The sequence below is a fragment of the Myotis brandtii genome, unplaced genomic scaffold, assembly GCF_000412655.1.
Source record: "Myotis brandtii unplaced genomic scaffold, ASM41265v1 scaffold399, whole genome shotgun sequence".
Taxonomy (NCBI): domain Eukaryota; kingdom Metazoa; phylum Chordata; class Mammalia; order Chiroptera; family Vespertilionidae; genus Myotis; species Myotis brandtii.
The window spans coordinates 5,403,189-5,427,521 of record NW_005365325.1 but is presented as its reverse complement, the minus strand read 5'-3'; the positions used below and the strand labels follow the sequence as shown (position 1 = coordinate 5,427,521).

The 24,333-nt window shown below is 36.9% G+C and overlaps 1 long non-coding RNA gene across 1 annotated transcript in view; it reads left to right on the top strand.

Moving 5' to 3' along the window:
- The window catches only part of LOC106727276, a 165,854-nt gene that overhangs the window by 118,005 nt on the left and 23,516 nt on the right, over positions 1-24,333 (top strand). The window contains exon 3 of the long non-coding RNA XR_001363450.1: positions 18,335-18,418. This is a non-coding gene — a long non-coding RNA (uncharacterized LOC106727276). The remainder of the gene's footprint in view (positions 1-18,334; positions 18,419-24,333) is intronic.

The window sequence follows — 24,333 nt, the reverse complement described above, 5'->3', positions numbered from 1 at the left end:
GCATTTTATCAAGTACTCATAAGGATTTGTATTAGGCTTCTCTTTCATGCACAAGCAGCCTACAACTCATATATAACGTGTAAAATTTGGAAACTGCCTAAACATGTTTGCACATCTGTTGACATAAGGAAGTAATTTAGTTAAAAATATATTGTTACTGCCCGGCCAGCATGGTTCAGTGGTTGAGTGTCAACCTATGACCCAGGAGGTCACCATTCTATTCTGATCAGGGCACGTGAGCAGCTTGCGGGCTTGATCCCCAGTAGGGGGCATTTAGGAGTCAGCTGACCAATGACTCTCATCATTGTTGTTTCTATCTTTCTCTTCCTCTCCCGTCCTCTCTGAAATCAATAAAAAATATATTTAAAAAATATATTGTTACTAAGAATATTTTATAATCAGGCAAAATAGATTAAATAAAAATCTAATGCTGATTCCTATCATAAATAAGCCAAAAACCTCCTCCAATGCCACTTTGAATTGTTACAATTTTATGATTTAAAAAGTAATCAACTGAGTATTTTTTTCTATTTTGTGTATTTTACTTCTTTTGTAAAACAGCAGAGATGTTTTTAGGTTGTCTATAAGCACATCTGTAAAAACAGGGTTATTGTCAAGGGAATTGTGATATTTGTCAATTCAATGAACTCTTCATTTACAAGAGTAATTGAACATATATTTCTTCTATTACAAAAAAAAAGACACAAAAATATGAGCAGGTGAATTCTGTGGAGGGTTTGATGACTTTCCCTTAAGACAGTGGTGAACTGTCAATATATAGTTTGTAAATTTTTTCACTTAGATGGCCTCTTATACACTCCGAAAATTATGTTTCATATATATTTAAATAAATTAGAAATCAATATTAGATTTCTTTTCTTCAAAATTATTTTTAAATCTTCAGATGGAATTGTTGCTACCCCACTTCATGGCATTTACTTTTCCTAGACTAACATCCTATCACTTCCTGTTAGCAGACTGTAATATGCAATTCTTTTGTTTCATTAGCTCAATGGGAAGTTTGTTGGTTGTTCTCAGAACATAAAATATTACACTTTTTAATATAAAACAAAGAATGTCTATTATCATAATTATAATTAATGTGATTTTGTTGTTTAGAATATATCTACAGGGAAATAACACCTTTTCAATTATAACCTGTAATTTTCATTCCTATAAAATGTACAGTATTAATCTTTTCAAAGACATTCTAAAAAAGACCAAGGTCTAATTATTGGGTAGCCATTTCTCTAGCAGTATAAAATGCTGTATCTCTTTAGGTCTCAATCCCAAATCAGAGTTGGGACCAGTTTGTATTTAAATTCTTTATAGCAGCCACAATTGTGCAATATAGAGGCATTATCAGTGAGATTCCATTTTCACATCTGAGTTTATGGGGCTATATTAATAAGAAAACAAGTAAAGTGAACAATAATTCTGTGTCAGAAGTACCAAAGTAATTTAAAAGACAGTGTGACATATTATAGGATTACTATCAAGGGAATTGTGATATTTGTCAACTCAGTCAATTCTTCATTTACAAGAGTAATTGAACATATATTTATTCTATTACAGAAAAATATGAGCAGGTGAATTCTGTGGCGGGTTTGATGACTTTTCAGGGCTCTGAGCCATGTCCTATCCCATCCAGACAAGCCCAACCTGGTGTTTCTAATTAGATACTAAGCATTAAGAGATACTTTAAAAAGTCGTGTTTGTTGCCTTGTACATTACAAAATCACGTTAGCAAAATGACTATGCAGGTTGTTTACTATGTTAATTTCTTATTTTCAATAAATATCCCCAAGGCAATAAATAATTTTATTTGTGAGAATAGAGCAATGCCACAATAAATATTCAAGCATATTGATTCCAGGAGAAACTCAAAATAAATTTGAGGGCAATATTTAAAGATTTTATTGATAAAATAAATTTCATGTTGTATAACTATTTGCAATAAATCTTCAGTGGCTCCTTATTGTGTAGTTTGACATCTAAACCTAAAGACTTTGTCCTGTCTTCAGCTGACAACTCTCTCCCTCCTTCTACATACAAATACCTGTTCTGCACTTGAGTTATATTTACTTATTCAATAAAATAAATCACTATGTGTTTTCTGAGAATGCCTTGCTGTGACCCTTTAAAATCTAATCTCAATTTATCTTACTGGTTTTTGTTTTCAACTTTTTTCTCTCTACTTCCACAGTATATCCTGTGAACTTCTAGAGTTGAAAAAAAAATGCATTCTACCCTTCATCCTTTTGAAAGCAAATGTTTTTGTCTATCTTGTTCCCATTAGATGGGTTTTTTTCTTCTCTGTTTATTAGGCTCAAGCACTAACTGAAATGTCAATAACTTATTATTTCTTCTTTTATTTCAGCCATCAGAATCATTATTTCCCTCCTTTGGTCTTCCTTAGTAATTTGTTCATATGATATTACAGCCAAAAATCCTGCGCGCGCACACACACACACACACACACACACACACACACACACACAAACAACACCAACCCAGAAATAATAATAGATGACATTTTCAGAGCATTTGCCATGTTCCAGGTACAGTTTTAAGTAACTTTTAACTCTCAATAGTTTCATGAAGTGGGTGGTAGTCTAGTCAGCCAGCAAGATGGGAGTCAACTGTGAGTTGTAATCCATCCTATGACTAGACCCTAGTCATGTGGCAAGGGACAATCAATGAATGAGTCACCTTGCAAGTTGATTTTCCAGGCCCAGTTAAGCCTTTTGATGGCACAGCCCTGTTAATGTCTTGACTGCAACCTCATGAGAGATCCTGAAGCAGAATCAGCCAGCTACACCACTGCAGGATTACTGAAGAATTTTATTTTCCTTTAACCTTTATAATGCTTTTTTAACTGAACCCTCTGCCCTTAGTTTGTAGTCTCCTGTCATTTTTATCCGCAGGTATTATGTTTTATTTTCTAGGATGAAAGCTGGCCCTGCTCCACTCTCCTCTAAAACTCTTCAGAGGTTTCTCATCAACGTTTGATCTAGCTCCTGTATGCGCCTCCCATAAGCACCCCCTACAATTCTTACACACCAGACTCCCCATGCGTGGGCAGATGAGGCCCTCAAATGTGCCCATGCCCTAATGCCTAGGACCTTTGAACATGTTATGCTACCTAACAAAGCAGAATTGGCAAATATATTTAAATTTAAAGGCTTTAATATAGGGAGAGTATCATGGATCATTCAGGTGGGCCCAACCTAATCCAAGCCACTAAAAAACATGGCATTTTCTCTGGCTAGAAGTAGAGATATGTGGACAAAGGAAAAGTTGAATAGATTCGATGTGTGAGAGGACTTGACTCACTATTGCTACAGGGGGAGAGCAGAAGGGGAAGGAGGGAAAGTGGAAAGCACGAGAAAGAATGCAGACATCTTCTAGAAGCAAAGACACCTGCCTGGCTGACAACCAGAGAGGAAACAGGGACCTCAGTCCTACAACACAAAGAAAATGAACTTGACCAACAACCTGAATGAGCTTGGAGGTAGAGCTGTCCTCAAAGCCTCCAGAAAGGATACAGCGCTGTTGACACCTTGATTTGGCATGTGAGAGTCTGAGCAGTGGATCCTGTTGGGCCATGCTGTACCCTGACTTTGGTTCACAGAACTGAGTCAGTAAAACTGTGTTGTTTTGAGACACAATGTGTTACAGCAGCAATAGGATACACATCCCAGTCTCTGAAACCTCATTGAGATTTCCAGAACACACTTTCCTATTTCCAGCTTTCTCAGTTCTCTTTCCTCTATCTGCATCTCTCCTCACCCACTTTTTCTTTATATAAGAGATTTATTTATTTATTTATTTTAAAAATATATTTTTATTGATTTTTTACAGAGAGGAAGGGAGAGGGATAGAGAGTTAGAAACATCGATGAGAGAGAAGCATCAATCAGCTGCCTCCTGCACACCCCCTACTGGGGATGTGCCCACAACCAAGGTGCATGCCCTTGACCAAAATCGAACCTGGGACCCTTCAGACCACAGGCTGATGCTCTATCCACTGAGCCAAACTGGTTAGGGCTATTTTTTTTGCAGTAAATATATTCTATAGTCTTCCTAATGGCAAGATAGGCAATTCTACATCAACTGGTGTCCTAGCATGCTGTTAGCATCTGTATGACTGCAGAGCAGTACAGTGGTTCACATGGAGCTCTGAACATAAATTGATCAGAAGCTATTTCCCGGGTTTACCACTTACTCGTTGTGCAGCCAAGTGTCCCTTTTTACAATGGTCCTTCCCCTATGACAGGGGTCCTCAAACTACGGCCTAAGGGCCACATGCAAATACAAATATTGTATTTGTTCCCGTTTTGTTTTTTTACTTCAAAATAAGATATGTGCAGCGTGCATAGGAATTTGTTCATAGTTTTTTTTAAACTATAGTCCAGCCCTCCAACGGTCTGAGGGCCAGTGAACTGGCCCCCTGTTTAAAAAGTTTGAGGACCCCTGCCCTATGACATTGAAATTATCTGTTACTGAATTCTTGTCTAGATTATAAGAATTCTGAGTGCAGAGACCATGAGTTTTTTTCTCTTGTGTATCTCCAAGTTTGGACATAACATTAGTACAGAGTAACCACTTATTATCTGTTTACCAAACCAAACATGTATGTTGCCTTGCTTTACCACTTGTAAAGAATATTTATGAATATTATCTTATGGCTCACTATGAGCTCATGTAACTTGATATTATCCATATATCTGTATTTTATATACAAGGAAACCAAAGCATAAAGTGCCCGGCACTTAAACAGGCGAGAAAGCTGTTTCACACTAGAAGTTTTGACTTCAAAGTCTATCACACTCTCACAGCACATTCTCAGCATGGGAACGTTTCCTCGTACGACAGATTTCCTCATTAGCTATAGGCAGCAGACCCGAAGCTGAGACTTGTCATCATTGCCATCATGAGATTTAAGTTATGCACCAGATAGTTCCCTATGCATAATTCTATTGGAGGCACAAGGGCCCTATTCATGCTCGAGTGCACCTTACACCTGGATAATTGTAGCGGACAACTTGAATGGAATTGAGTACCATACTGCTGTGAGTCTTCTTTCATAAAATGACTGCCCAGGGAATAAAAAGATTATTCATGAAGAACAAGAATTCTCTGACTTTATACTGTCCTGTCAAGTACCCAGGGAGCTGCTTACATGTGACCCAGACTGGATAAAAGTAATTAAAATGACTACTGATAAATATCAAGTCATTTTCTTTTATGGAATGTGAATATATTAGATGAGCAATAAGGGTGGAACGTTTGCCTTTGTCTTAGGTGACACCAAGCAAGATACATTTGGCATATTTAATTCCAAATGCTTTTACTGCAATCACGGCATATTATTGACCCTTGAAAAGACTTTTTCTCTCCACCTGTTGTGTATCTGGATCTTGTCCATCCTTCAGAAACAAGTACATGTCTTTTGACTACTTTATAATCCTCCCCAACTGTATTCTGATATACTATGTTAAACTATGTAATTGCAAGTAATTATTTTATACTTACAAAAATGACTAGTTTATTTTTTGACTTAATATACTTACTCTGAATTCATCGCCTATTATTTTCTTTACTCTTTGAGTTGAAGAGATCTGAAATGCTTTGGAAAGCTATTAGGTAACCATAGAAAAAGCTCTAAATTATAATATATACAGAAAGTTATCTACAAGTATGTATGTATATATATATCTACATATATATGCTGTCTAAACAACCAACACAACCAAGAAAGAAACTATACAGGGGTGGGCAAAAGTAGGTCTACAGTTGTGAGTGCACAAAATATAGTTTAACCTTGTATATTATTGCTTATTAATTATTCTATTAGTTTCCATATAAACAACTCTAAATCTACTTTTGCCCATATCTGTGTGTGTGTGTGTGTGTGTGTGTGTGTGTGTGTGTGTCCAGTCATCCATTCAACCAATCAAAGTGTAATATGCTAATGATATTCTAAGGTGGCTCAACCACTCAATGACCACCAGGGGGCAGACAGTTGACCGGTTGACCAGTCACTATGACATGCACTGACCACCAGGGGGCAGATGCTCTGACCAGTAGGTTAGCTTGCTGCTGGGGTCCAGCCAATCAGGACTGAGTGAAACTGGCTGGACATGCCCTGGAGCCCTTCCATGGAACCTCCCCAGCTGGCCAACCTCCCATGTCCCTCCCTGCCCCAATCGTGCACTAGCGGGGAGTGGAGGGTCCCTCTGCCTGGCCTGCTCCCTCTCACAATCCAGGACCCTTCAGGGGATGTTGGAGAGCCGGTTTTGGCCCAATCCCGCAGGCCAGGCTGAGGGACCCCACTGGTGCACAAATTCATGCACCAGGCCTCAAGAAAGTGTATATATAATTTATTTATTTATATATGATGCTGGAGTTCATTGAATGCTTGTTGAGTGTTAAGCCCTGGTTAAGGGCTATAGGTACATTCTTTAACTTCAGTTGTAAGCTTTGAGTTTGGTATCATTACCCCGATTTTAGAGAAAAAATAGAATCAGAAAACTTAAATCACTGACTCAAATCCATACAGGTATAAAGAATAGAGCCAATCTTTAGATCCAAACCTTCTGTATTAAAACCTTCTCAAGTGTGACCCTCCAAGCTCCCCCCCACCCCCAGTTACTAATGAACAAGGCAACTGCATATAAAAAGGAGCTGCATCTTTTTAGAGGCAACCACTGTTTCATTTGCTAACATAAAAAAGGATATTCCATCAAGATTTCTTTATCTCTTCTGATAGGCTGCCTTTGAATTTATTTAGTAAAAAGCAAATAAATAAAAAAAATTCAAACAGAACAGAAGAATTCAAACAGCATTCCCTATTACTCTTTCTCGAGGACAATTAGCAATGTTCTTGAGTAGATCTGTGTATTCTAAACAGAAATAAGAGAACCTCAATACTATATGTTTTCAAGAGGTAACATTGAGAAAAATAGCAAACGAAACTCAATTTTGACCTCATTTGAAAAAAGTTTTGCTTTTAAAGCCCTATGGGATTATTTTAGTCTCACTAGGCTAATCCAGAATGGTGTCTCTATTTTAAGGTCCTTAACCTTAATTACATCTGCAAAATTCCTTTTGCCTTATGATATTACATATTCACAGGTTCCAGGCATTAGGGCATGGGCATTTTGGGGGAAGCCATTCTGTGTACTGCAGGAACGTTGAAAATTTTCTTGTAAGGGAGATGCTTGCCATTTCAAGAGCCATTTGCTGCGGAAAGATAATGGACCCAACAATAGTTTGAAAAGAGGCTGGCTGCCTGGCCCATGTCCAGACTCCAAACAGTTTTACGACTGAAAACAAATGTGGTGTTGGGCCGAGTCTGCGACGGAGCATCACCAGCCATGGCCTTCCAGTGGAGCAGAGAGAGAGGCTGGAAGCCACAGTTCTTTTCCCGCATCTCATTTGTTTCAGCAACAGAAATGTGCAGCCCCTGCCTGTTACTCCCCTTCCCTGATTGCAATCTGCTCATTGATGTGCAACCTCCTCATGAATAAGCATGAACAGAAACTTAAAATCCCCTTCTTATTCAAAACTCAGGCATTACATTTAAATAGTTTGTTATAGTGTGCATATGTACTCCTACACCATGCATGTACATCAGAGTTTGTACTGCAGAGTTTGTGATGGAAAGGGAAAGGTATATCCCTTTCCCTCTCTACAACTGTTGCTTTGGCATACCTAATATTTCTCTGTGTTTATTTATTACTGTTGAGAGATGAAACCAAAGAGCTTACTCACAGCCTTCCTTGGTAAACACTAAATGAGGCATGTGGCCCGCCGGCTGTGAGTTTGACATGCTTGCACTAGAGTGTATCAAAGAGCCAGCATAGAATGAACATTTATTTCATTCCATTTCTTATGGTATTTGCTCAAGGAATCTCTCTTTTTTTGTTTCCCATCTGTGCTCAGAGATAGGCATTTTATAAATTTTATATGCCCTTTTCTTTCCTCCTTCACTTATGATTATTAGAGTTGATGAAGTATACTTTCAGTTAATGAAAGAAAAAAGAATATTAAATTTCTAGGTAGATCTTCTTGCTTTTCACTCTTTCAATTGAATCATAAACTTGCATTTTTATTTTATTTTTTTGCTATACTGATCTTGACTGTTATTTGACTGAAAATAGGAGACTTTTCTAAAGTCTGTTTCACTCTTCCCAAGTCAGGTACTCTCACATAAACCTTAGAGAAATTACATTCTTTTACTATTTTATAATGCCGTTTTGTACTCATTCATTCATTCATGCATTCATTACTAAATAATAGTTTGACAAGTGTCTATTATATTTCAGAACTAGTTCTAAGTCTGAGGATACAGTGGAGAACAAAACAGGCACAACTTCCAAGTCTCACAGAGCTTGCAGCTTAGTGACAGAGCATCTCCTAAAACCCTAACAGCTGTGCTCTGTACAACTCCAATGAATGGGTGCTTTTCCCATGGATTATATCATGTATGGTGCCTCCCGGAGGCAGGCAAGGTTAGAGCCTTAGTAAGTGCAGACCACCAAAAAAATAAAAATAAATGACACCCATTTGATTCAGTCATTCCACAAATATCACTGAGTATTTGCTATGTCCTAGTCTCTAGACTTGGAATACCCCGATGAATGAAAGAAACAAAGTTTCATAAAGTTCATCATCTGATGGGATGCCTTGGACAATTAAAAAATAAATCTTAAAAAGAAAAATTATGTTTTATATTAGAAGGAATTTTACAAAGAATTTAGAACAGGATGAGAGAAATATTGCAAAGCTAAGGTTGGTATATTCGCCTTTTTACAAATTGTCCCAGTCCACCTTACCAAACTTTGATTTGCCACACTCTTGTTGAATAACCTTTTACTTTAAGGTACCAAATTACCATCATTCCCTAAATTTTCTATCAACTTTCCCACCTCCACATCTCTGCTATGGTGATCTCTCTGACTGGAATGCCCCCCTCCACCTTTCTTACCTAGAGCACTTCCACTGTCATGGGGGAAATCGCCCTTGTTCTACAATACTCCTTTCCCAAGAAACTTCCTTGTTTCTCTCCCAAGCAGAATTCATTTGTCCCCTCTTTTCTGACCATAATCTCACCTTGTATTGCATTCTGCCTCTTATTATTTCTGGTGAATTTCTGTTTATATTTCCTTCTGTCTCTTCAGTTATCAGTTGCCAATTATTTATTCAAATTAAAGAGTCTGCCTTACTCAGCTCTGCATTTCTAATGCCTAACATAATGTCTGAGCATATTAGGTTTTAGTAAATTTGTATTGCATAGAAACATTAGGGTTAATAAAGAGATGTAAATTTAACCTTCATTTAAAAAGCCAAAAAAGTGGGATATACCCTCAGATATTTCTGAACATAAGACTGGACTAAGTATTTTGTAAAAAAATAAATAATAATGTGCAAAATATGGCCTACTACAGACTTTTGCTAACAATGAATTTCATTTATGGTTCCCTAGGCTTGTATCTATTATTTCCTAATGACTAAATACAATATATTTTATTGGTGTTGTGACAGGGCTGTCAAGAGTGAAGACAGGGCCTTTATGTAAATATTTTTATAACAAATGGAAATAGATTCTCCTTCAAGCCTTTAGCTCTGGCATGAGAACATCAATTGCTATTTGGCCAGATAGGCAATTGTGATCCACCTGCTCACTGATCAAACAAGGTATAAGAAAGAAGCAAAAGCAAACAAATACCCCAAGGTTTTCTTCACAAACTCTGTTTATATAGTAGGAGAAAATCTGTGCTTAATTTATTCCTGCTTGGAGATGGGGAGTGGGAGACCCATGGAGTAACAGAAGGTGGAGGTGAGGATGGTAGACCCATGGAGTAGCATAAGTTGGAGGTGGGAAGTAGGTTCTCCATGGAGTAACAGAAGTTGGGAGGTCTAGTGGAAACAACGAACAGTGAGAAGAGGAACTTTCATGTTGCAATAAATTAAAGAAGGTTCTCATTTAACTTTTTATATCATTTACAATAAGTTAGTATTTGATGTTCAGTGTTCTATGTACTATTCCCATCCTGATTTTAGAAATTTAGATATATGGAGCTGAAACCAAATATTACATAATGAGAATAAAGCTATCATACGGGGCCTATAATTTATACCTTGCCTATTTCCTAAAACAATTTGCAGCAGCATTCCATAAAATGCATATAACACAAATACCATGCTGTAGGAGAGGAATTTGCCCACCCAGTGTTCATTGGCCTAGCTTATCCTAACATGCTCTTTGGGGGCTGTCAGGCTGCTGGTGAAAGGTTACAGAGCTCACCCATCAATGCTTTGTAGAGGGTGGAGGAAATGCAAGGTGGTTACAGTTTATGCACAGGATACATACCCTGCTCTTGCCTTCATTGAATTTTGCCTGAAGAGTCATAGTAACTAGCTGGTAAGGTCAATTCTCAATCAATAAAATGCTGCCTCTCTTTGTTCCTAAAATCGATGTGTGTGTTTATTTGTATGTCTGTAATTTAAATGTAATTAAACCAAGCACGAGATAAATATTTAAATTTAGCAAAAGCCTGTGAGTGTGAAGTCAGCAGACACTGCCCATGTGAGCCGAGCTGCAGCTCTGCTCCATCCTTTGTATTCCTGGGCTTCCCCTGCCTCTTGGATCACTCATGCTAGTGTGATCTTTATTTTATGCACATCATTCACTGACTCTTGGGGAATGCATGCCTTCTTCCTCCCTACAGCTGTTTTTCTCAGTAGTTTGAAAGAAAACTCTTTTTGAGACTGTAATTTTATGTCCATATGTTACATTTGTTGTTATGTTTAGGATAATCTCCCCTAATGATCAGCGATTATTACCAAAGTTCTCTAGCCTCTTTTTATCAGTCCCCTGTGCTTTCTTTTTTCCTCAATCCTCCATCCGTTGTGGTTTTAAGCCCTCCTCACTCCTCTCTATTTGAAATCTCTCTCTCTTTTGATACCTGTATTTATTATCTCCAAATGAAATGTCTTATTTATCTCAGTATGCGATTTATAAGTCCATAAGGCTTGAAGTAACATAAACATGTATTTATTGATCATATCTTCCCAAAAATTTATATTTGGGGCTTCCCAATGAAGAGGATGCCCTTATAAAAAATAAAGCACATGGTCAGAAGGGGCAAATCCAGCTAGAATTAATTTTATTGGTTGCCTAAGAAAGAATATATTTTACAGACTTGAAGACATACAAGAATTTGCTTGTCACACCATCTGTATGGTTTCATTTATGGCAGGAAGCATGATTATGAAACCGGATTTAGAAACCAGAGTCCTTAGTAAAGTTCTGTTTTATTAATTACCCACTGAGAACTTGAGCAAATCATTAAACTTTACTCAGCCTTACCTTTCTTCAGCATTTAAAGTAGATAAAGAACCTATCTCCCAGATTTTTTGACATATCAAGAAATGTAATTGCATAGCTTTAAACACCTAAAAGTGACTTGAGAAAGAGACAAGATAGGCTTGTTGATGCCTTTTTCTTTTTCTTTTTTCTTTTTTGACAACCCTGATTCTTTGGTATTATTATACTCAACAGAATTCACTGATCTATTCTAGATGTATATATTTTTAATATTAACATTCATTCTTACCTACAAATAAGTTTTACTTCGCAGGTTGCCCATGATTATGTTGAGGATGGAAAGACCTCATAAGAATGTGTCTCTTGTCAATCCAGTATGTGTCAGGTGAAAAAATCATTTAGTTATAGGTGTTCTTTTAGAAGGATTTAATTTAGAAGTGTATTTAGATAAATTTCAGAGAGTCAGGTGCTTTTGAACTAAAGTTGGGATAGAAACCATTCATTCAGTTGTTCACAAGTTTCTGATGTACTGATCAATAACACCAGGCATCAATAGGTACTGGGGTTGCTGCTATGGGCAGGACAAAGACTCTGTCCTCATAGAGCCCATGCTAAAGCTCCAGTCTGGTTTTAGGGATCAGGACTGGCCAGTATAGGTCTACAGTGTGTCTGTCTGAGTCTATAACAACCATAAAGCTTTAATACCGATTGAAGGGGAGCAAAATATACCACCCCAAAATATGCCTCTTTGGCACATTGATTATTTGAGGCTGGTTATTTTTTAAGAAACAGCAGACACAGGAGAAGCTCTGAAAATAGAGTAGAAGTTACCCTTTTATAAGATAAATTTACATTTATAAACCTTCATTTGTCAGGGTATCAGTGTTGCTGGTGGAAATCGTGTTCTTCCACGGGATCATGAGAGAAGCATTTCACAGACCCTCACATGGGATATTCTGGCGTGTGGAGTTTTTTTGGATGGAAATATGAGGCTGCCCCTCCTGGGTCTCCCATGTTTCATATTTGTCTATCCCGCCATGAAGAAAGTCCAGGCTTGTCTTCATCAAGGCCAACCAAAGTCCAATGTCCAGAGTTTTTGCTTCATGACACAGGTTCTGCTTAGACCGGTGGAGTCTGTGTGGTCAGCTGTGGGCCCACACGGCTGCTAGGTCTGCATGGTTGCTTGTGTTCCTGGGATAGAGAGAGGGAGCTCTTATTTGGTTTGTCTCAGGCTTGGGAAAGACCAGGAGCTTGTTCAAAATAACCAATAAACTTCCCAAGCTTTCACAGGCTTGCACTTGGCCTGACTCAACCAATCTGTTATTTCCCAGGCTAGACTGACAGGCCTCTATGGTCAAGCACCTTCCCCTGTGCCATTTTGACTTCTATTGTGCATATGCTTACCCCACCCTCCTCCAGCACCCCCCAACAATCTGGGAAGGGAGGGGTGTTAATCTTTGGTGGGGAATGCTGTGGTCCCCTGGAGTGTGTGAAACTGTAGCCTCCTGGTGAAGCAAACAGGCTCAGTGTCTGATTTAGCTCCCCAGCCCATTAGGCTCAACAATGTCTGATTCCCTCTGCTTCTTCCTCCATCATTATCTAGCTGCCTACAATAATGCCAGGAATGGGAAGATGACTACAACTCTAGAAACTCTTATCAATGGGGAAATCTGTATAAAGACATGTCTTTTTTTACTGTAGTTTTCCTGATAACCTCTCATAACTGGCTCTCCCCCACACCCCAAACATCTTTTCTCTTTAGCTGATGTTCAAGGTGACAGCTTGGGCCATTACAAGAAGTTGCTGTTTCCCCTGGGTATGTCCTGTGTATAGAAGAGGTGTACACGTTATTAAACTTCACTTTGTTTTTCTCTTGTAAATCTTTCTTTTATTATGGAAGGTCCTTAACCAAGAACCTAAAAGGGTGGAAGGAAAAATATTTTTTTCCCCCCACAGAATTAAAAGCTAAAAGACATAGGGCTTGCAGTGGAAGAGATTAAGCATAAGCTTCAAAGACACAGGCGCTGGGAAATATGTTTATCATGTGTTCACAGATTTACATATTTTTGAAAAATTACAAACGGAAAATATTTTTAGAAAAATCAGTTAATATCACTGCCCTTCCCACTCTAACTTACTATATATATCTTATCCTGCTTATATCAAGAGGCCATGGGACAACAATGAGCAATTTTGGAATCAGCTGATGGAAAATTCCATGAAAAATGTTTTTAGTTCCCATTTAGTGATATGTAATGGGTCTGCAGTCATATCTGTGTATAGATACATTTTTCTTAGTTGTGTTGGTGTAGAAATGGCTCTGGGACTCTCCTTACCCTTGACCTGCACTCACTTGGTAAACCGATGTGAAGGTGTGGGGCCAAAGGTCTTGCTGTAAAGTGAACATAGTCCATAGTGCTTAGCACTGAAAATAAGTGAATAATAGAAAATTATCTGAATTACATATCTGGATATAGACTGAGTGGGGATAGCAGTATGACAGTAAATATTGCTTTTTCTGATTCTTTTGGTTAAAATATAAGTAGAGATTCTAATTATTTTCTGTAACCTATTCATTTTACCTATTCATTTTGAGACAACTATCATTGTGGTGTTGTTTACCTAATCTTAAAACCAGAAACAAGACTTTAATTATCTAAAGAGACCTTACTCAGACTAGGTACCTATCCAGATATAACTAAGTTGACTATTTTTATGTTGGTTAAGTCCTGAATTCTCTTAGAGAATTGTCTGAATTTTTCTGATGCTTTGAGTGTCTTGCTTTGATTTCTACTTAGGAAATTACTTTTTGAATTGGGACTTAATTACTATTTACCAAAAATAAAATTTTTACATCTGTAAAAAAATATATATAGTAGAGACAAGGTTTGAGACACATAACCAGACTTCCTTTTGGGAAAATTTATAAGTCATATATGAAATAAACATGATAGAAATATTTCCAAATTTGAAAACAATCCTGAAAGTTTTCTTAATATAATCAAATAAAAGTTATAAAACTTAAGAAACATTTTATACAATCTATAATAAAATTATGTTTCATTTAACCATGTGAGAGAAAGAATGACCATGTGTCAAGAAGAGAAGAGTCAGAAAGGGGAAGAAAAGGGTTAAGGAGTGAGGGTGGTGTGAGCAAGTGAAAACAGCATCTTATGAAGTTATGCTCACATATTTTGCAGCGGGTGGTGCTATAAATTTGAAGTGAAAGGTTTCCATGACCACTGCTGCAGTAGTTGGCATTCGCATTATATACTGCTGGCATTTTAAGTTAAAATTACTGCCCTGTTCCATACTCCCACTGTTATCAAAAGGCTCTGCTACTTCATGATTTAGAGCTATTGTTCCCAAGTAATAGGCTTAGATGTTTCTGTAGAGCGGCTTAGTATACCTTCCCTCTTTTTTTCTTCTTCAAATTTCCACCAGATCTGACTCTTGTATGAGTTTCTCAGTCTTTCTCAACATTGGGAATAGTGTTCATTTTCAAAAGTGTTGGTGGTATTAAATTACATTTAAAGTCACCTTGTCATCTTATGGCTGTCCCTGGGAACTCCTATGGCAGGAGAAATTGTATTATCTCCCTATCACTCCCAGACTCATATAATTTATATAAGTAAAATTATGTTTCCATCTTTATCTATTACTATATTACCCTGGAAATGGCTGTCTTGATATCTAACCAAATTGTTAGAATATGCTTGCTATAGCATGACGTAAATGTAACCTATGTAGATACATATGCTTTTTGGAGTATTAGTAATCCTATGGAATACTTTAAAACATGTACATGTATTTTTTGTGTGTATGTGGTTTGTGTGTGTGTGTGTGTTTGTGTGTGTGTGTGTAGTTATGTGTTTAGAGAATAATGGTACACATCATTTTGAAAAAGTCAGTGAGTTAAACTGAGAAATATGCATCCAACTATTTTATTTCCAAATGGAAGGATCACATGTGTCTATTAATGTTCTAGTTGGTTGTATTTTCCCCTGTAGATATAGATAAGAATATATATCTGACAAAATTTCATCATTGCCTGGCTAGTGTTGCTCAGTGGTTGAGCTTCGAACTATGAACCAGGAAGTCATGGCTCAATTCCTAGTCAGGGCATATGCCCAGGTTGTGGGCTTGATCCCCAGTGTGGGGCATGCAGGAGGCAGCCGATCAATGATTCTCTCTCACCATTGATGTTTCTCTCTTGCTCTCTCTCTCTCCCTTCCTCTCTGAAGTCAATAAAAATATATTTTAAAAAAATTTCATCATGAACACAAGAAATCTTAGATTCCTATCATCAAAAATAGTTTTTGAGAAAGAAGCTGAAGTTGGGGTGGTGGTTTACACTATCAGGGCTACCCAAAGAGAGAGGCCGTCATTGTCCTGGGGAATGAAAACCAAAGGCAAACGACTGGGCTGTGGGACTACAGGTTGGAAGTGGTATTTTATAGCTTGAGCAGTTGAACTACAGTCCAGAGAGGACAATGTCTTGTTATGAAAAAAAAAGAGACTTCTCAGTAGCAGGTTGCCAGACACAAGAAACAAGATGGTTTCCACTATGATTTAATCCCTATTATGCTAAGAAACCAGTTAATCAAGGTTCACTGTAGGCAATTTTCCACTAATTTAAAACTCTGATCTGGAAAGAGGAACTGAAGTTATGTTAGACCAATGGCAGGTCATGTGTGAATCAATTACTGGGTTCACAGGGGCAAAGTTTTGTTGTCTTTTAAAATCCAGATATTGAGAAATGGTATTCAAGTATGTTGACATCAGTGCATATTAATAGAGTTTTTAAAGAAGGGCATTAGTAAACATCTCTGAAGTATCATTAATTTTCTCAAACAATAATTCCCTCAAAGTAGAAATTTATTTTAAAATGTTTATCCTGCCCCCTGGCATGGCTCAGTGGTTGAGCATCGACCTATGTACTAGGCTGTGGTTCGATTCCTGATCAGGGCACATGCCCCGGTTGAGGGCTCGGTCCCCAGTGTAGGCAGGCTGTACAGGAGACAGCTAATCAATGATTATCTCCCATCATTGATGTTTCTATCTCTCTCTCCCTTCCCTTCTTCTCTGAAATCAATAAAAATGTTTTTAACATTTTTTAAATGTTTTTCCTTTTCTCCCTCCTTTTATTCTTGGTCTCTCTTTCTCTGTCTCTCGATCTATGTCCCTTTACAGAGCGTCATCACAGAAAGATGAAAACAGCCACCTTCTGTACCAATATTGGGAGAACTTTCCCATTTCTCCCCACCACTGCCCTAACTACACCAGGAATTCCCTGGCATGGGGCAAACAGTCCAGGAGAATATCTATTCTCCACACTAAAGGAGTGGTTGGCTCTCTGTGATTCTATTATTCCATTCAATAGAGAATGATGTTTTTATCTTTGTCAAAAGGATAGTGGTATGTCTTTCCATTCCACTACAAAGTGTGTGTGTGTGTGTGGGGGGGGGAATGGGGAGGGAGAATCAATCTCTCAAATGTCTCACTTATTAATTTACATGGTTTTCTAAAATCCAAATATTTAGAAAGACATTTTCTGCTTTACCTTAAAAAGTCTGGAAACCTGAATGCAAGTCTATCATATGTGAATCCTTTCATCTCAAAGGTCATCAGAGGTGCTGTGTTGTCTGCTAGGTTAAATGCAAACTACTCATCAAAGAATCCAGCTGCACAAATTGTGCACAGATTCAGAAATCCAATAATTCAGAATGAGTATGCCAGGACAGAGAGAAACCAATTTAAGGAGAAGATTCTATCCTGAGTGTTTATCAGAACTCATTTACCCGATGTCCCCAATTCCTCCAGACTGTTTGGCTCACCTACTTTTTAATTTTTTGGTACTATTATATGTAAGGCTTTTTTGCTTACATATTGGAGAACTGTAACAAAGTTTCGAATATATCTGGAAATTTTGGAGGGGTCTATATTTTCCTCTAATTTCTCTCTTTTAATATAGTCTTGATAGTTTGAATTTGGCTTCTTAAACATCTCTTTTTCATTCCAAATTTGTGAACTAGGTAGTAGGTAATATAAAAAATTTAGTCAATAGAAGACATATTATACTATAGCAAAAAATTAATTTTAGCCATTCTTGCTTTTTTGAGTCCCTCAGCTTTTTCCCTGTAGAGACACCACTTGCAGTCCTGTGACATACTTCATTTTCTGCTTTCTTTAACTATTGGCCTTTTTCTAACTCAAATCCATATCCATTTCTATCAAACATGTGAACTCTCTTTCTGTGCTGCATCAGCTTGTCTGAAGGCCACTGCTTTGAAATATCCTCTAAGAAAACTTTCATTAACTACCTGCTTCTAACAGAATCCTTGAAAGTTATGATGGTACCAGAAATTTAAAATTCAGCCCATGTCCACATATTTTAAAATACATACTAGTCGATTGGCAAGAAAAATAGCGTTCTCACACATACTGCTTATCTATAAGAATATTTTTCATTCTACATAGATATTAAATATACCTCCTGGCATTTCTCCACCAACCTTTCATTTGCACAGAAAGCAGCTGACCTAATATTAACGCCTGAGAACTTCCTTTTAAATAACACCCATAGTTATCATAAAGGAGGGAAAAAAAAGGGTAAAAAAATTGGAGAGACAGGAGAAGGTAGTGGAAAATTAGAAGGCTTATCTATTTTTACTTATCTCTCTTAAAAGGAAATGAATTACAGCGGCAATGAAAAGGGTTGCAGGGATGGCAGGTGCTGTGTAATTAAACCATAAACTCACATGATTTGGTATTATTGTGTGACTTGTGCTCAGCAGACTGCCATTAGATAAAGCGTCCAAAATTCTGTTTTAGAACAATCCTGAGTTAATAAGCTTTTTAATATGGTAAAAGAACAAGGACAGCTCATAGGTTGTTTACCTATGTCATTCATATTCTGGCTGACCATAAAAATGGCAGTCTTCTTTTCAAGGTAACACCACTGAGTCTTTTTTCTGTTTCTGCTTATATTTGACAGTATTTTCAAATATCAAGTTTTGTTGAACTTTCTCCGGCTGAGGTTCCTACCAATACTATTTGCAAGAGTAAAAGCAACCAACAAGTAAGTACAAAACAACACTAAGCTTTGGAGATGCCAAGATAGAAAAAGCAAAGGTAAGTAATTGTATTACTTGTATACCTTAAGGAGGTCAAGTTTTGAATGTGCTTCATTATCAACAAAATAGGGACATGTCATACAGCTCACAATATGTTTTAGATAAGAAATGTTTATTGAGCCTCGAATCATTGTCAGGTATGACTAGTGGTCTGGGGATATAATGGTGAAAAAGATTTAAAAAAATATTTTCCCTCACATTGTAGAGGAAAACACAGGCAATACAATAAGTGAAGGAATGCGTAGTAAGGAGAATCACTATGAAGAAAAATAAAGCAGGGGGGATGGGTGGAGAGTGCTATTTTGTGTAAGGCAATCAGAAAAGATCTCTCTCTGGAAGTGGCATGTGGATGGACACATGGGCATTTATATACACGGATACCGCCTTCCTATTGTTTGGCTTAAAAAAGTGATAGGTGTCTTAACTGTAATAGACTGCTGTGCCTGCTGTAACAGCCCAAAAGGTAGTCCCCAAAGTCAGCGGATTTGTTGAGCTAGTTTTGTTTTTTGGTTTCCAGAACATCTCCAAGCCTCTATTAAAAAAAATTAGAATCACTGTCTCTGACATTCTTTCCATTTATGCTTAAAAAAAATACACACACAAAACAATTACTATGAGGGGATGGAAGTTTTTCTCTTCTTCCCTCAAGCCAACTTGGCTAGATGGCTAGTAAGTGACAGGCTATAGCAGCACATCAGGAAAGAAGAGAGTGTTTGCCATATTAGAGATTTTTGCTCTGGGTGTGAGTACAAGGAATTGAAGCCTGCCAGTCATTTATTCACCATTCATATTCTAGTAAAATCAGCTTACTGTCTATGCTGCTTCTCAACATTTATTTTTTAAAGAAAGCAACAATTAGCCCTGCTGGCGTGGCTCAGTGGTTGAGCATTGACCTATGAACCAGAAGGTCACAATTTGATTTCTGGTCAGGGTACAAGCATAGGGTTTAGGGCAGGGGTGGGCAAACTTTTTGACTCGAGGGCCACAATGGGTTCTTAAACTGGACCGGAGGGCCAGAACAAAAGCATGGATGGAGTGTTTGTGTGAACTAATATAAATTCAAAGTAAACATCATTACATAAAAGGGTACGGTCTTTTTTTTTTTTTTTTAGTTTTATTCATTTCAAACGGGCCGGATCCGGCTCGCGGGCCGTAGTTTGCCCACGGCTGGTTTAGGGCTTGGTCCCCAGTGCAGAGTATGCAGGTGGCAGCTGATCAATAATTCTCTCTCATCATTGATGTTTCTATCTCTCTCTTCCTCTCTCTACCTCTATGAAAGCAATACAAATATGTATTTTTAAAAAGCAACAAATTTGAACTATTTTACGATATATTACTCCCAAATAGATGCTTAATAAATATTTGATGAATTAGTCAGCAAAGGTCAGTTTTCATAGAAGTTTTCTTGTGGAGTATGGAGGGGAATGCCTTCAAGGTATTTTCAGAAAGCTGACTACAGCTGCCGATAGATTCAATCCAAGCTTTTGATTTGTCAGAAAAGCTCAAGCAAGGAAACCAGTCAAGTGTAACTGGTCACAACATATACTCCGGATATGACACCCCACTGATTTCACAGTTCTGTGACCTAAGTGATTTCAGACAACCACCCTGGGGTTCGCAGGCTCTTGTCCCTCATCTAGGACAAATGCAAGACACTTTATTTTTGATGCCTGAGTTCACAAACCCATGACAGTGGTGAAACAAACAAATTGGCCTTGATGCAAAGTATAATGTCATCCCGTATTCATTGAAAATTGTTTCCCATTTCATGGCATTTGATGCATACTTTTTTTTTTGCCATTTCTCCTCATAAAACAGAAAATTAATTCAAAAAGATTTTCACTTATTTTGTTTGTGCTTCAGTTGCTGCACTTATATATTTTTGCATTTAAATTATAATTTTAAAATGAACCTTATAAAATGAATCATGCCTTCAATAATGGTACTACAAGGCAATGTTTATGTTAACGTAGCAAATAAAATCATTCCATTTTTCATCCTGCTTTACTACAGTGAGTTTTGTCTTGTTATTGACTTATTTGTTCCCACAATGCCTACTAAGTATATATTGGCTTAACAGGAAGATGCTCTCATCTTTCACAGACTGGTCCTAGATATGGGGTCTTGAGTTTTTTCCATGGGGTCCACTTTTCCATGGACCTCTGCTCTTTTCAATGCAACTGCCTCACAAGGGCCCTGGAAATGCATCTCCCACCAGGAAGCTAGTTACCCTTTTTACTGCTTCCTCCCAAATGTGGTCACAGACTTTTGCTTTAATTGCTCGCAGTAACAGCCAAAACCAGATGCTAAATTGTGATGAGAGTGAACCAGAGGTTTAGAAGTGATCATGAGAAGTGTAACCCCAGAGTAATAGGAGTGATTTATAATTTCACATAAACCCACAAGTTCAGTCCCATTCTGGGGGGGAGGGGGGTCCCTGGTGAATTCAGAGCTATTTCATCATGAAAAGTGTCAGCTTATCCCTATCACTTCATGGAGCTTTTTTTTTTTTTAGTGGGCATTAGCAATCTCAAGTGTTGAAAATACATAATTTAAGAAATAGTATATTGTTACATTTTCGCTTATTTTAAAATTTGGGAGTTAATTTAAGAATTTTAATATGCTATGGTTATATTTATTTTATGTAATCTATTAATCTTTGTTTAATTTATACTGATATTAGCTGTTTTATAAATTATAATTATTATAATCGCTTTAATGTACTTTCTAGCAAACTCCCATAAAACCATCACTTATCCCAATAACTGGGTAATTACCAATAACTTGAATTTCCCAGGTGTTCCTCTTCCATATCAGCCTATGACTCTCTTTGACAGGAATCACTTATTATTATGGTGCAGATTATTATTTGTCCATCTAAATTTTTCTCTCCCTCTTTTAGTAATAGATTTTAAAGTAGGCATTCAGACATCCCATTAGAAAGCATTATTCCCAATCTGGCTAGAATAGTCATCTGAGTATTTTTTTTTTTTTAGATATAAAGACATGAACTGAAAGGATCTAATTTTAAGTATACAATTCATGTAATCTCCCTCATTAATAAGACAGAGAACATTTCCAGAGCATTACCTTGTGCCCCTTGCAAGGAAATCCCTCACCAGGTCATAACATCCATTGATGTGAATTCTGTCAGAGTATCTGAATTTGCTTTTACTAGAATAGATGAAATATGCATTCTAATTTGTGTCTATTCTCTTTTACATAGCACTAGGGTTTTTGTTTTGTTAATCCTCAACTGAGGATATTGTTTCCATTGATTTTTTTTTTTTGAAAGAGTAGGAGGGAGAGAAGGTGGGGCAGAAAAAAAGAAACAGACACATCCTTTGATTGCCTCCTACACATATACCCGCCATGTGGTTGAACCTGTGGTATGAGTCCCCTTGACCAGGAAACAACCCCTCAACCCTTCAGGTCAACACTCTAAACACTAGGCTACACTAGCCACGGCCACAGTGTTAGGTGTTTGAGATTGCTACATAGTTCAGTTTTAGGATATAGTTTTTTGAGAAGTTATAAAATATATTTCAAAGTGTACTATTTTACTCTCCCATCAACAATGAGATTATTATGAGAGTTCTGATAATAATGCATCAGGGGTCAGCAAACTTTCTATAAAGGGCTAGCTAGCTAATATCTTAATCACTGTGGGCTATACAGTCTCTGTTGTAATTATTAAATTATGCTATTGGAGTATGAAAGCATCCACAAAAAAAATACATGAATGAATGAGCATGGCTGTGTTCTGATACACTTTATTTATAAAAATAACGAGGCAGCAAACAGATTTGGCCCATCAGTTATAGTTTGCCACCCTTACTCTGAATAATCTCCAGCAATAGGTGTCATCAATATTTTTATTTTAGTTATGAAGGTAAATGTGATTTTACTTTGTGCTTCCCTGATGACTAATGATGTTGAGAAGACAATCATATATACTTATTGGTTATTCATACATCTTTCTTTCTTTATTGTCAGGTCACATGTGTTTTCCATTGTTATCGTGTTGTTTTCTATTTTAGTATTGGGAGTAGACAAGTCCTTGCCTAGATGTATGTCTGGGACTATGTTCTCCCACTGTGACTTGACTGTTTATTTTCTTAGTGGTAGCTCTTCATGAGAGGTTAAGATATTTCACTTTTGCAAGAGTTAAAATTATTTATCTTTTAAAAGTATTCTTAATGGTTTATCTTTTTTATGAAATCTTTACTTCTTTATGATTATGAAGATATTCTCCAGTGGTTTTTTTTTTCTTTTTTCTAGAAGTGGTGTAGCTATGGATTTCACACAGAGGTATATAATTCAACAATGTTAGGTAGAAGTGGTTATAGTAAGCAAAAATACATTTTTTATATTAGTAGGCAACTGTTAACAGTATGCATTAATAATTAAGGTTAAGAAAATTGTCTTTATTTAAAATAATTAAGAAGTATTTTGTCTTTACAGTAATTATTACCACACTATCTAGAGTGTTAGTTTCATATAACATTACCTATAAATAGTTTTTTTACATACCATAAAGTATTTTTGTTTAAAGTGTACAATTCACTAATTTTTAACATAATTACAGAATTGTGGGTCATTACTTTTTCTTTTATTTCTATTAAATTGAATTCATGGGGTGACATTGGTTAATAATATTATATAGGTTTCAGGTTTACAATTCTACAGTACATCATCTGTATATTGTATTATGGGTTTACCAACCCAAGTAAAATCTCCCTCCATTATCATTTATCCTCCCCTTTACCTTTTTATACCCCCCTACCCTCTTTCTGGCAATCACCATACTGTTTTCTGTGTCCATGAGTCTTTCCTTTTTTAAATTTATTTTCATAATTCCTTCATCCTTCTCACTCAGCCCCCAAACCCCTCCCCTCTGACAGCTGTCTATAAATAGTTTTTGATAACTCTAAATAAAATAAGTAGTAAAAAATAACAGCAAATGACTAATAACATATTGAAATGTTTGACCCATCTCAATTCTTATCCACTCAATATTCCAAGGATAATAATTCGGTACTGGCTTTAATGTTTGGATACATGTGCTTAGGCTCTAACCTGATCTTATGGTCCTTACAGCACAGTTTCATAATTGTATGTATTTTAACTGCTGTCATGTTTCATATTCATTATAATATAGTCTTAAATAATAAATGGTGCCAAATAAGAACAGTCCAAAATATGAACAAACCAGTTTCTCATGTATAATTTAATAACATTAAGTACTGCGTTGGCCCACATTTGCAAATCACTATCTCTTAAGAGCCATTTCACTTGTAATTCAACACTTTTTCATTGATCTAATCAGCCAGTACCTTCTTTTTCTCAGTGCTATCTACTCTTGGGAATTTTAAAATTTTAGTACAGCCTAATAAGCAACTATAGGCTAACTCATTGGACAGGGTAGCACGTTGGCTTATGTCAGTCTTTCCTACATTTGGAACAATATGTGGATGATTAAATACCTATGTGATTGAATACAACATTTAGAGACTTTATAAAAGCAACATTGCTTTTTTGTGTCGAATTGCCAGTTAATACCTGCTCCGGGCCAGCATTGTGCTGTGCAGCAAAAGTAAAAAGATCTGAAAGAACATTTAGCCTCTTGGGGAAAATGAATATCATTAAACTTTGTATAAAACAATGTACTAAGAATTATAGTACCAATGTTAGAATTTTTTTTCAAATATCAAAAAAGCATAAGGTCTACTGAGAAAATGTCATTTAAGCTGGCTCTCTGCAATACTTAGTGTCTTGCTAGAGAAAGGAGAGTGTCAGAGATAAGGTGGTGTCATTGAGTAGGATATTTCTAGGTGAAAGTGTAGCAGATATAACGGTA